This window comes from Schistocerca nitens, chromosome 7, assembly GCF_023898315.1.
Source record: "Schistocerca nitens isolate TAMUIC-IGC-003100 chromosome 7, iqSchNite1.1, whole genome shotgun sequence".
NCBI classification, from domain to species: Eukaryota; Metazoa; Arthropoda; class Insecta; order Orthoptera; family Acrididae; genus Schistocerca; species Schistocerca nitens.
The window spans coordinates 132,868,500-132,882,749 of record NC_064620.1 but is presented as its reverse complement, the minus strand read 5'-3'; positions in this window follow the sequence as shown (position 1 = coordinate 132,882,749).

Sequence of the window (14,250 nt, the reverse complement as noted above, 5' to 3'; positions counted from 1 at the left end):
CAGTTGCTGGAGTGGGAGCCGGACTCTTCTTCGGCGCCCTTCCGTGTCGGCGTCTGGAGGAGGCGGCTGAGCTGCGGCCGTGTCGAACTGGGCGGGGAGAGAGAGAGTGGCCGCCGGCTAACTACCCGCGAAGCGCCGCCACTCTGCTGATGGCTGCGGAACGGCGCGGCCGGGAAATGGATCGGAAAACTCGGCCCCGCCGTGAAGACTTGGCATCTTCCCCCCTCCCCCATCCACCCACTCACTCCCTGCGCCGCTCTCGAGATCGTTTCCCCTCCACTCCGCTCTGCCTCCCTGCTACAATACTTTCGCTGCCGGATGCGTAACTTACAAGCACTTGCCGACTGGAAACAGAATGGGTGAGTGTCAGCTTTCAGAGGTCAGACCTCCATGTTAGCTAAAATTTGAGCTGATTTATTACAATACTTATTAGATATGAAGCTGCATGGCGGTCTCTCCTCACCTTCGAGCAGCTCATGGTTGTGTTTAGCCACTGTACACACTGGTTACAACATTACACTGAGAAAAACAAACAGACAATTAATGGGTACTGAAATATAAGACAAGTCTGAGTCCAACACATTTTTATTTGTTCATTATGATGTACACAATTCACATAAAAGTGACATAGTTGTACACAAAACGGGTCAGATCGTTGTTGCAGAAGCCACGAAAAAAGCATGCCATGTGTAAAAGAACGCAAAATCCCCAAGATTGGCAAAGTTTTACAGAAGTTCGAAATATGCCGCGTACTTGAATGCGAGATGCTTTCAATAACAGACAATTAATGTGTACTGAAATATAAGACAAGTCTGAGTCCAACACATTTTTATTTGTTCATTATGATGTACACAATTCACATAAAACTGACATAGTTGTACACAAAACGGGTCAGATCGTTGTTGCAGAAGCCACGAAAAAAGCATGCCAAATGTTAAAGAACGCAAAATCCCCAAGATTGGCAAAGTTTTACAGAAGTTCGAACTATGGCGCGTACTTCAATGCGAGATACTTTCAATATTTACCACAACGAAATTCTGTCTCGAAATCTGGCAGAAAATCCAAAGAGATTGTGGTCGTACATAAAGCACATCAGTGGCAAGACGCAGTCAATACCTTCACCGCGCGACAACAACGGTGAAGTCACTGACGAAAGTGCCACTAAAGCAGAGTTATTAAACACGGATTTCCGAAACTCCTTCACCAAAGAAGACGAAGTAAATATTCCGGAATTCCAATCAAGAACAACTGCCAAGATGAGAAACATAGACGTAGATACCCTCGGTGTAGCAAAACAGTTTAGATCACTTAATAAAGGCAAGGCCTCCGGTCCAGATTGTATACCAGTCAGGTTCCTCTCAGAGTATGCTGATAAAATAACTTCATATTTAGCAATTATATACAACCACTCGCTCACAGGAAGATCCGTACCTAAAGACTGGAAAATTGCTCAAGTGACACCAATACCCAAAAAGGGACGTAGGAGTAATCTGCTGAATTACAGGCCTATATCAGTAACGTCGATTTGCAGTAGGGTTTTAGAACATATACTGTGTTCGATCATTACTTAGTACCTCGAAGACAACTATTTATTGATATATAGTCAGCACGGATTCAGAAAATATCGTTCTTGTGAAACACAACTAGCTCTTTATACACACGAAGTAATAAGTGCTATCGACAGGGTATGTCAAATTGATTCCATATTGTTAGATTTCTAGAAGGCTTTCGACACCGTTACTCACAAGCATCTTCTAACCAAACTGCGTGCCTACGAAGTATCGCCTTAGCTGTGCGACTGGATTCGTGATTTGCTGTCAGAAAGGTCACATTTCGTAGTAATAGACGGGAAGTCATCGAGTAAAACAGAAGTAATATCCGGCGTTCCCCAAGGAAGTGTTATGGGGCCTCTATTGTTCCTGATCTATATTAACGACATAGGGGAAAATCTGAGTAGCCGTCTTAGATTGTTTGCAAATGATGCTGTCATTTACCGCCGTTAAAGTGATCAGATGATCAAAACGACTTGCAAAATGATTTAGATAAGGTATCTGTATGGTGAGAAAAGTGACAATCGACACTGAGTAAAGAAAAGTGTGAATTTACTCACACGAGTATTAAAAGAAATCATCTAAGTTTTAATTACGCGATAAGTCACACAAATCTAAGGCCTGTAAATTCAACTAAAAATTGGAACGATCACATAGATAATATTGTGGGTAGAGCAAACAAACCAAAGACTACGATTCATTGGCAGAACACTTAGAAGTTGCAACAGGTCTACCAAAGAGACTGCTTACACTACGCTTGTCCGCCCTATTCAGGAGTATTGCTGTGCGGTGTGGGATCCGCATCTGGTGGGACTGACGGATGACATCGATAAAGTATAAAGAAGGGTGGCTCGTTTTGTATTATCGCGAAATAGGAGAGTTAGGGCCACACACATGATACATGAATTGGAGTGGCGGTCATTAAAAGAAATGGGTTTTTCGTTGCGACGGGATCGTCACATGGAATTTCATTCACCAGTTTTCTCCTCCGATTGCGAAAACATTCTGTTGGCACCCACCGACATAAGGAGAACCGATCATCACGATAAAATAAGAGAAATCAGGGCTCGCACAGAAAAATTTAAGTGATCGTTTTTCCTGCGTGCCGTTCGAGAGTGGAACGGTAGAGAGACAGCATGAAGGTGGTTCAATGAACCCTCTGTCAGGCACTTTATTTTGAATAGCAGAGTATTCACATAGATGTAAATTCAGATGTAGGGAAGGTTCTCTAATATCTCAATAGTTGTTGAGGTCTTCAGTCCTCAGACTGGTTTGATGGAACTCTCCATGCTACCCTATCATGTGCAAGCTTCTTCATCTCCCAGTACTTACTGCAACCCACATCCTTCTGAATCTGCTTACTGTATTCATCTCTTGGTCTCCCTCTACGATTTTTACCCTCCACGCTGCCCTCCAATGCTAAATTTGTGATCCCTTGATGCCTCAGAACATGTCCTACTAACCGGTCCCTTCTTTTTGTCAAGTTGTGCCACATACTCCTCTTCTCCCCAATTCTATTCAGTACTTCATCATTAGTTATGTGATCTACCCATCTAATCTTCAGCATTCTTCTGTAGCACCACATTTCGAAAGCTTCTATTCTCTTCATGTCCAAACTATTTATCGTCTATGTTTCACTTCCATACGTGGCTACACTCCATACAAACACTTTCAGAAACGAGTTCCTGACACTTAAATCAATACTCGATGTTAACAAATTTCTCTTCTTCAGAAACGCTTTCTTTGCCATTGGCAGTCTACATTTTATATCTTCTCTACTTCGACCATCATCAGTTATTTTGCTCCCCAAATAGCAAAACTTCTTTACTACTTTAAGTGTCTCATTCATAATCTAATTCCGAAATTACTCAAAATGAAACAACACTGACAGGGAGGGGGGTATACCAGACTATATGAAAACTATAAGGAGAAAACGCAGTTCATTTCCTCATCCGAGCAGCTAGTGACCTCAACGTTAGCAACGTAAAAAAGACCAAAAATTCTAATCAAAATTTAGCTTAAGGTGCACGACAGAACACGTAAGTTGCGGGTTGCTCAGAATACGGATCATTCGCTGCCTGGCCAAAGAACTCCTAAGAAATTTTTTAAACTGGAAGGCGAGGCATCTCGGTTGTAACCGTTTTCACCGAGCTACTAATTCACGCCAGCATCTTCGCCGAAAGTAAGATCGGAACGTCTCAGACTTTTAGTTTGCTAAAATTCTTCTCTGTAGTTTGGCTGAATTCGGACAATGTAGCACTTGTGCGACAATTGCTCTTAAAGTTTTCATCACTATAAAGTCAAATCACTGTCGCCATGAAAAGGGTCTTATCGCATGTTCTGAGTATCATGTTATGAATGAAAAAATATAATAATATGAGAGATGACAATTTTACCATACAGTACAGTTAAATTTTTCCCTTTGATCGAACGTTCATTTTGTGTAGATTAATCAGTGTCATTGCATTATTTTTGTAGTAAAACTATCTTGATTAATGTTTTAAGATGAAGTTATTGATAACTGTTAAAATTACTGAATCCGGCGAAACATGGTTAATCTTAAATCTTATTCAATTACGCAAATTTTTTTATATGTTTTGGGAAACCTAGATTTCAAACACTTAGCTGTCATATTTCAGCGTTACCATAGTATTTTGTTGTTGCTTTGAACTTATTCACATTTACCTTATTCTTAAGTGTCAGTTATAATTATTTGGAACGGTTTGTTAATCGGAATTAGCGACAGCAAAATTACAGTAGTGTTTCGTTACGTCATTATTAGCACTCAGCCTAATGCATACATTTGCTCAGTATTGATTTTGTCTGTAATTCATTTTTCAAAAGAATTCTACAATTCTGAATATCTACTTGGATTTGAGTAACTAATTTTGTGATCAATTACTGGTCTACACAAATTACATTCCGCATGAATAATGACCAATTCGCCCATAGATACATTACTGATCGTTACGTACGCTTAAATTCAATTGCAACCAGTCGGTTTCGAGAACAAATTGTTCGCTTTAGGATTGGCGACCGTGTTATTTCTTTACATGATTATGATTTCATTAATGATAAATTCGAATGAGTATTCAGAATTAATCTTTTTAATTACGTATGTTTCCCGTCATTTGTTATCAGGGAGTGTATAGACTTGTCATATAAACGATTAGCTGTAGACTTTTCCACATAATTTCTGTTTATTTTTCTCCGAATACATGGCTGGTTGCACCGCATCAATATCAGATCTCAATGTACCGACCATTACCCATTATGGAGCACGACATAGTCTTCCTTAAAACGATCGTCCGAACGGCATACTCATAATCCGCGAGTAACCAGCACACAACTAAAATCAAAACTTGGAACAGTATACTCCAGAACTTAACAGGAATAACCTCGTGTGCCATTGCGACAGTCCTCAGATCACCAGCTTTACCTCTTTCATACGCAGTCGCAGAATGCTGATGTTCTACCTGGCTAAACAGTACAATCACACTACAGTAACTGACACACAGGTCAGTCAAACAACACCGCTCTATTAAGAGATCACTGTCGCCCAACAGTTCATACGGACCATTTTCTGTGGCTCTGATGCATGCTAACCAGGAACGGTTCAGAATAAACAGATCAAGTTCTGGGAGCAAGCAAGTACATAGAAAGCAATTAATCAGCAATTAATCTTCCTGTTACTTAAGCAGTAACGCTAAATGGTAGTTTTTCTGATCCTGCGAACTCTGTTTTATGTTCAGCAAAGGCGCTTGCCGATTTTCAACTGAGTTTTGAGATCAGTCAATTGTGTGATTACTAATTACTTAATATTCAAAAAGACGTTCACAAAATGCGCTTTCAATAAAATGTTAAAGGAATTTCGGCCAAGAGTATGAATCGTCTAAGAATAAGCCCATTGAGTTTTTCGTTTTGGCTACTCTTTGAGGAAGCCCACACTCTGCAATCGTTGTTTCAGGATGCAACTGCACAAAGCGCTCCCGTTTGCTGTTACTGCCGCGTTTTTCCTTGATGTTCATATAGGAAAGTCAGTCTGTATGTAATGAAAGTACTGGTCGTCACATCTGCAGATGAAGTCACTTCTTCATTTCCAAAATTTGGAAAAGAATATAAGCTGCCGTAATTAGTTACCAACTTTCAGTTACTCCAAGACGAGATTACGAAGCGATTTCAATACGTTAATCTTATCGAACAAAAAAATCGCTAAACTTATTAATTCTTTTGCTAGCCGTGAAAGTGTAACTGAAATAGCTATATAAATTGAACAGTTTAAATAAGGACATATGGATGCGGGCTTGCAAAAATGAAAATGAGGTGTGGCCCTCAACTACGTACCCTCTGACTCAGAGTTGAAATATTAAAAGTTTTGGCTGGTTTCGTTGTCTAGGGGCTGCGATACGTAGTTGCCGCATTACAAGCCAAATACTGCTGAGTCTACAGTATACATTATGAATGTACAGATGGATGGAATGGTCGAAGGCTCCTGTTGATGTTGTGGTCTTCAGTCCTGAGACTGGTTTGATGCAGCTCTCCATTTTACTCAATCCTGTGCAAGCTTCTTCATCTCCCGGTACCTACTGCAACCTACATCCTTTTGAATCTGCTTAGTGTATTCATCTCTTGGTCTCCCTCTACGATTTTTACCCTCCACACTGCCCTCCAATACTAAACTGGTGATCCCTTGATGCCTCAGAACATGTCCTACCAACCGATCTCTTCTTCTAGTCGCTACGAACTTCTCTTCTCCCCAATCCTATTCAATACCTCCTCATTAGTTATGTGATCTACCCATCTAATCTTCAGCATTCTTCTGTAGCACCGCTTTTCGAAAGCTTCTATTCTCTTCTTGTACAAACTATTTATTGTCCATGTTTCACTTCCATACATGGCTACACTCCATACAAACACTTTCAGAAATGACTTCCTGACACTTAAATCAATACTCGATGTTAACAAACTTCTCTTCCTCAGAAACGCTTTCCTTGCCATTGCCAGTCTACCTTCTATATCCTCTCTACTTCGACCATCATCAGTTATTTTGCTCCCCAAATAGTAAAACTCCTTTACTACTATCACTCGGCAATTCCGAATTTTGAATGTAATGTAGAAATTTAAAAATGTAAGATTAGAATCAAATAATATATGCAGGTGTTATTTTAACGACTTAAATGATGAGTACTACAGCAGAAGTACTTTGAAAAGTGTCATTTATTACTGCAAAACAGTTATTGGTGTAGATGGTCTAGAAATAAAAAATGTAAGTTTAATAACAGGGAAACAATAGACTCATACTTCACGTAATTAGTTACGAGCAACAACATAGCTCGCGAGATATTAACTTCTAAACGCATACTACGTCTTCACTGCAGAAGCCACGGAAAAGTTAAGTACACCATTCAGCACTACGAAATATTTCTGTCTCCCGCAACCACGCGCAAACTGCTCAACAATCTCCAAATATTTCCTGCGACCGACCATCGCTGCTTCCCGTCCAGCACTCCTCTGTCCTCCCAGTACTCCTCCCCCACTTCCATCCAGTCTCCCCATTAACGAATGCTTTGATTGGATGGAGCACTCCCGCCATTCCTCCAAGCCAACGCACACTCACAAACATATTGAAACACATACGAAATACTGGATTTACATTTAAATAACTTGAAATTAAATAAATATTCCTATGGCTGGACCATAAACACGCTCTAACACTCATTATTAAATCCATATACAAATCAAATAAACATATATCAAAGGAATAGAAACAAAAGCAGGCGAGTAGTCTAATGTCCCTGTGCTTTCTAAAACACAGTAAATATTTGAGCAATTTCTTCATAAATAGTATTTGTCGGATATAAACAAAGACATACACGAATCAATATATTTATAAGCTTGCTGCTACCGTTTTTTCGTGTAACTGTGGAGTACGTATGGCCTGATGCGGTTAATAATAATCGGGCACTTTGACCTCCAATAATTCATGTACTATTCAAGTTACATGCCAGTAATTCATACTAATTTAGGTTTACACTAATAGCTTTCTAAAGACACGTCGATCGTCAATATCTGACGAACCGTTTACATTTTGGAATTTCGTTGCTGGGTGTTACTTGTATAACTGACAGTCAGATACTAACCTTTAAACTAATAAAGATATTGGAAATCCGATTACGCCATCAGAATCGTTGTGCAAATAACGGTAATATATATGTTTATTTTTAACGTATCATGATTCCTGTGGCTATTAGTAATTTCGACATGAGCTGTGGAATGTCTGCCATTATGGTTTCACAGAGTCCATTATCTTTGGCACTTCACGCCATACAAATCTCCTTTATGGACACAAAGCCCATTCAGCAACATAGCGTCAACATGGAATTCCCAGCCACGCGGTCAGCCTAGACCACATGTCCAGCACCACGCAGCTTCTGACGAGCCGCGGCCTGCCGTGATGACCTGTGCAACCACGCCAACTTCAAACAGAATATTTTCAGGGCGGCACTACTGGCCCGTTACCTCACAAGGAGAAGACCTAAAAATTATGAATCTTCAATACTAACTTGTGATAAATGCCTCTGTATGTAATGGGAATGTGTGGATTATAGTTAACAGAAGAAAATCCAGTCTTTTATAACAGCGTTGCAAAGACGTAATAGTTTTTCAGTTCACCATACTTGAGTGGGTCACTTCTTGCAAAAAAATTATTAATTTTTATTATCGTATGATGACAGGAGAAAATACTACCTAGCTATTTACGACAAATATATACATCTCCACACAGAGATACACAATCTCAATCTCGCAAAAGTGTCGTAGCTCTAAGTCAGTTTTTGAAATCAACTTAGAGGCTACTGTAGACAGATTTTTAAGTTCTTCCATTGTGCCTTTGAATGCTCTGAAGAAACATTCAAATGTATTTTTCGCTGCTCTTTTGCATAGTCACATTCAGGGGAGTCCAGGTTAGTGCAGTAATGTCCCACATCTGTTCCTGTTCTGATCCGATTCAGTATGCACCAGTGTCATCGGGGTAGATGAAAACCTTTTGGTCTCTCACAGGAAGTTTTGGTCATTCGTCACGCTGCAAGGAAATTTGCTCCTAACATTGGCTGTTCAAAGCATTTTGTGTGTTGAAATGACTATTCTGCAGACTGACCGCTCTGCGCCAAGATGGTTTCCTAAATCTCTGTCTCTACATTTCTGGTAATGCAATCCGCACTTTCAACTATGACTGCGATATTCTTGCAGGTGATGGAGGAATACACTGAGAAAGTCATGATATATGAATATGCACATCTGGCCTACAGATTACAGTATAAAAGGGCGTTGCGTTGGCGAAGCTGCCTTTCTTCTCAGGCGATTCACGTGAATAGATTTCTCACGTGGTTATGACCTCACGACGGTATTTATCAGACTTTGAACGCGGAACGGTAGTTGGAGCTAAACGCATGGGATATTCTGTTTTGGAAATCGTTAGAATACTCAATATTCCGGTATAACAGTGTCAAGAGCGTGCAGAGAATACCAAATTTCAGGTATTATTCTTCACCACGGACAACTCAGTGGCCGACTGTCTTCACTTGACGACCAAGAGCAGCGGCGTTTGCGTAGAGTTGTCAGTGCTAACAGGCTAGCAGTCCTGCCTGAAATAACCGCAGTAAGTAATGAGTGACGTACTACGAACGTATCTCCTAGAACCGTGCAGCGAAATGTGGCATTAATGAGCTATGGCAGTAGACGGCCGATGTGAGTGTCGATGCTAACAGCACAATAACGCATGCAGCGCCTCTCTTGGGCTCGCGACCGTAGCGGCTGGACCCTAGACCACTGGGAAACCGTGACCTGGTCAGGTAAGTCCATATTTCAGTTGGTAAGAGCTGATGGTAGGTTTGGAGTGTGATGCAGACCCCACGAAGCCATGGACACAGGTTCTCAACAAGGCACTGTGCAAGCTGGTGGTGGCTCTATAATCACAGTTTTAATCTGCCAGGAAGCTTCATATCAGCGCAAACTCATCTCATTCTGGAAACTCCTGTGAGGCTGTGATTAAGCTATTTCTTTGTAATATCGTTTCTTCTAGGAGATTTTCTGTAAAGTTTCGAAAGTAGGAGATAAGATAATGGTGGATCGCTTAGTTGGTCAGAACACTCGCATGCGACAGGCAAAGATCTCGTGTTCAAGTCACAGCCCGCCGCACAGTTTTAAACTGGCAAGAAGTTTTATATCAGAGCACATTCCTGTGCAGAGTGAAAATCTAAGTCCGAAACTATAAATTTTGCGTCTACTATGATTAATTATTTATTTTCTGTATGAGTATGAGAAAAAATTTATTTTACAATTATAGTTGTCGAGTTTGGATTTTTGTGTATTCGTATATTTTGTGTACCCTCTGCCCGCCCGATATTCTCCAGTATGCTCTTAGGCATAAGAATTCTGAGATACTACATCTACCTCTACAGCTACATGGATACTCCGCAAATTACACTTAAGTGCCTGACGGAGGGTTCATCGAACGATCTTCAGCATAATTCTCTGCCATTTCACTCTCGAACAGCACGAGGAAAGAACGCACACCTATATATTTCTGCGTGGGATCTGATTTCCCTTACCTTATTATGATGATCGTTCCTCCCTATGTCGGTAGGTGTGAACAAAATTTTTTTTGCATTCGGAGGAAAAAGTTGGTGATTGAAATTTCGTGAGAAGATTCCGCTGCAACCAAAAAGTCTTTGTTTTAATGGTATCAGCCCCATGTCAGTGATACCCTCTCCACTATTTCGGGATAATACAAAACGCGCTGCTCTTCTTTGAATTTACTCGATGTACTCCTTTAATTCCATCTCGCGAGGATCTCAAAGAGTGCAACAGTACTCCAGAAGAGGACTGACAAACATAGCTCCCATTTAAGTTTTTCATAATTGCAATTCTTAGATATTTAGTTGAATTTACGGCCTTTAGGTTTGACTTATTTGTATTGTAACCGAAGTTTAAAGGATTCCTTTTAGCACTCATGCGGATGATCTCACACTTCTCATTATTTAGGATCAACTGTCAAACTTGAAACCATACAGATATCTTTTCTAAATCGTTGTGCAATTTGTTTTGAGCGTCTGATGACTTTACTAGACGATAGACGACAGCATTATCTGCAAACAACCAAAGACGCCTGTTGAGACAGTCTCCTAAATCTTTTATATAGATAAGGAACAACAGAGGGGCTATAACACTACCTTGGGAAACGCCAGAAATCACCTCTCTTTTACTCGATGACTTTCCGTCAGTTGCTACGAACTGTGACGTCTCCGACAAGAAATCACGAGTCCATTCACATAACTGAGACGATAAACATGCAATTTCACTGCAAGCCGCTTGTGTGGCACAGTGCGAGAAGCCTTCTGGAAATTTAGATTCTTTGCCTTTCAGTGCACCATTCTCTTCCCAGGTGTTAGAGATACCCCAAATGATGTATATGATTACTGTTCCACTTACAAGTCTCACTTGTAAGGCTTTCTTTAATGTATGCTCTAGATTTAAGAAGGGACGTGAGACTGCACTTGCAGATACTTTCTCGTAGAGAATGTCTTGTCATAAGAATAACGAATAGGTTAGTTTGTTTCTTACATTTCTGTTACTGAGAACAAAGAATGCAAGAAGAAGATTTGAGATTTTGTCCGATTGGGGCCTTAGACTAAATCACAAGCGGATAGCTCTCTGTTTTTCATGGGTTAGATCAAGTTGTTAGAAGGCCTGCCGCGCCATACAGTGTAATACAGAGCTGTCCAAGATCCATACATTGCTCTGAATACCGCAGTTATTTAATAGGTCTAGTCCTACTGATTGTACTATGCCCCTGCCCTTAGAAACGACTTTTTAACCTTGCTTCGAAACGGGGGAGAACCTCAACACTTTTCCTTATAAAAACCAATTTACAACGAGCAAAGAAGTGATAAATGACGGAAAATATCCTAGGAGCGATCGAAGACTCAATTCTGCCACTGTATCACACAGCAGATTATCTACAAGGCAAGCATATCTGTCTCTTTTCAGCTTCATTTTTCGACTGACCGCAATATCAAAAATCAATATATTGTATATTCTTGCAAGTTTTTCTGTGGTCTTGATGATGCCATCCGTATATTATTGATGCCGATGTGTCAGGTTACATTCCCTGATACAGAAATGGCTACGTTAAGTTCTGGAATTATGTTAATCTAGCCCTGTGAGACAAAATGAGAAGTTGTTTCATAAACTAGGCAGTTGACATAAAATGAAAGTTCTTGTGCATTGTTGAGAGTCATACAGTTCATCTATATTAAATACAACCGTTTTAGTAGAATATAAACATTTTAGTCAAAACTGTATTTGTTTTGGGATTACAGTCTCGATGAATATTTTAAATGATATCAAAACAACTAAAATAATCGGTTTTCGACATTATAATGTAATTGGATAGATAAAAAATTCTCATCAAGCACATAAAAGAATGTTATGATTATGCAAGCTTCCGGAACCCGTGGCTCCTTCTTGCGGCATAATAGTTGGAGGGGAAGAAAGAGGAGTGAAGGAAATGCATTGGAGAGGTTTAGGAAAAGGGGTAGATTTTAGAAAATTCGGGCAGAAACGCGCGTCAATGGAGACTTGTCGGACGGAACGAGAAGGAAAAACTGATTGTTGGGAACTGCACCAGACAAAATTTGAAAAACTGTGGGTCATAAGAGACTTGCCGGACGGGATGAGAAGGACATACATTGTTAGGGACTGCACCAAATGAGATTGGAAGACCTGAGAGCTTACAGATGGAAGACAGGGTAATATGCAAGACAGAGATTACTGATAATACATAATGATGTTAGACTTTTTACTGATAAAAAGCAATTTGTGTCACGTTACATCCATGAAACGTTTGTATTGATACTTAACAAAAAATATTCATTGGCTGAGAAACAACAATTGTCAACATTTATGAAATATAAAATTAGTGCAACGGATGAGCCCATATGGCTCATGTGAGGACATTGTTACCTACACCATTCGTATTTTCAGTACGAGAATGTAACATAAAATAAGCATGTAAATACAGCATTTTTAACCATCCTTACCGGCCTGTAACAGATGGGTCTATATCTCTTGCAACTAGATTAGATTTGTAACGTGAGTAATTTTCATGTGTTCTCAGTTTACACTTTTCCCAAATGTAATGTGATACACGTATGCTTTTCCTTCGTGGAACGTCTAACTTTAGTGTCAGTACAGATTGCAGCTTACCACTTGATAAAAGTCCTACGCTAGAATTTGCAGTCGTGGATGTTGCATTAAATAGTAGAGTCGATGGTGAACATGATGTCATTAAAATACTTTTAATGTCTAATGACTGCTAAAAAGAGAAATATCATTGTTTTTAAAATACTTCACTAGTGTCCTTTGGTATAGATTTTCAAGTTGTATTATACTAATGTGGAACAGTATTAGCAATATCAGCTGTATAGTGTAAGCAATTTTGTAATCAAGGGGTTACAACTACAAAAATTAAATATAGGTAAACATCAATAACACATGGTTCAGGGGAAACACAAGGCCACATTTCTCAAAAGCAAACCATTGCGTTTGTTTTTTAAGAGGGTTCAAACTGCGGCACTTTCTTAGTTATTCATTTCTCCAAACAAGCAGCTTTGTTTGCTTATCTGTGAGTCAAAGCAGAGGTTTTGCGTGTGCCACGGCATATAATCAGAAAACGAACTCACTTTCAATGACCTACATGTCGCGTCTGTATTTTGAAAGCAAACAGTATATTGTGATTCGCGTACCGTACATTTTCTCTCGACGCTGAGCCCACAGGAGTGTGAGTAATTCGCGTCGCTGCCTTAACATTTATTCAGATAACGTTGCATCTCTTGTTACAATAAATTCATACAAATGCGCAAACGACGTATTAAAAATCTCAGCGACACAACACATGGAAGGAATGGATTTGTGATAATTTACAGCTTTCCTCTCATATTTTTCGTATATGTCCTGTATTTAGAGTATTTGTCTTTAGTTAGCGGCAAAAGCACAGATTTTTTACTGAATGTTTTCAATACTAAGAAGTCCGGTCACGAGCCGGATTATGAGCGTCAGAACACTTGCCGAGCAAGTACCTTGCGATCGTGCTGAAGGATTCAATTGGATTTAGGGAGATAACGTAAAATCTGAAACATAATATATGGGCTGAGAAATGAAGACTGCTTCTCCAGATCATATCTTTGATTTTCTTCTGATTCATTTTCCACTGAGTAGAACTTGATAATTCCAGCAGTTCCAGTACTGCGTAGTCATCTGGTCACGCGCCAAAACGGCTTTCTTAAAACTGCGTGTGTAATAGTTTCTTATAAGGGGCGATCAAGAATTTCCGTTTGAGGGAGTTTCTGCAGAGTTTATGCAACTTAGCGCTAGTCCGATGTGGGTGTGTACGCTGATAACCAGAACATTATAACCACTGCCCACCGCAACGTTGGACGACGCTTGGTGGCGTTGCGGGTACGTGACACTGTGACGAACACTTATAAGCGGCGCAAACACGGACGGCGATCACCCTAGCGAAGATTTGGGCTGCAGATGGGAAATCAGTTGAGATAAGCGACTTCGACAAAGGGCAGATTATTATTATGTGGAGCTTGTGAACGAGTGTCTCGCAGCTGGTCGAATGTTCACGTGCTACTGT